This window comes from Morone saxatilis, unplaced genomic scaffold (assembly GCF_004916995.1).
Source record: "Morone saxatilis isolate NCDOM2014 unplaced genomic scaffold, NCSU_SB_2.0 Contig17, whole genome shotgun sequence".
NCBI classification, from domain to species: domain Eukaryota; kingdom Metazoa; phylum Chordata; class Actinopteri; family Moronidae; genus Morone; species Morone saxatilis.
The window spans coordinates 512,618-513,040 of record NW_023339729.1 but is presented as its reverse complement, the minus strand read 5'-3'; the positions used below and the strand labels follow the sequence as shown (position 1 = coordinate 513,040).

At 34.3% G+C, this 423-nt stretch overlaps 1 protein-coding gene across 1 annotated transcript in view; it reads right to left on the bottom strand.

The window, feature by feature from the left end:
* LOC118327566 (glycine receptor subunit beta-like) overlaps window positions 1-423 on the bottom strand; it is a gene marked incomplete in the record, with an annotated part of 30,947 nt that overhangs the window by 20,845 nt on the left and 9,679 nt on the right.

The window sequence follows — 423 nt, the reverse complement described above, 5'->3', positions numbered from 1 at the left end:
GACGTGGCACCCAAACACCCCGAGTTGCGTGGAGTGCGAGGTCCCGCCCAATGCTGCTTGCAACTTTAATTTATATTTGTTTTTGTTTGGATACATTTTCGGTTGGAGCTATATCATTAAAATCTTTAATTAAATGTTTTTTTTTTTATTTCTGCCTTGCAGTTATAATAATACAATAATATATTTCAGATTATTTTGTGTGTATATGTGTGTGTGTGTATATATATATATATATATATATAGAATCATGTTTTTGTTACCTTAGAATGAGTCGTTTTTATCTATAAATGCACAAAACCACCATGTTTCTACAGTAGACCAGAAAGGACAACTCGAACATTGATTCTAGATAGGGTTAGCGGCTAGGGTTTTTTGTGCATTGTGTAGCCTGGTAGTAATCTGCAACTACACTGCTAGATGCAA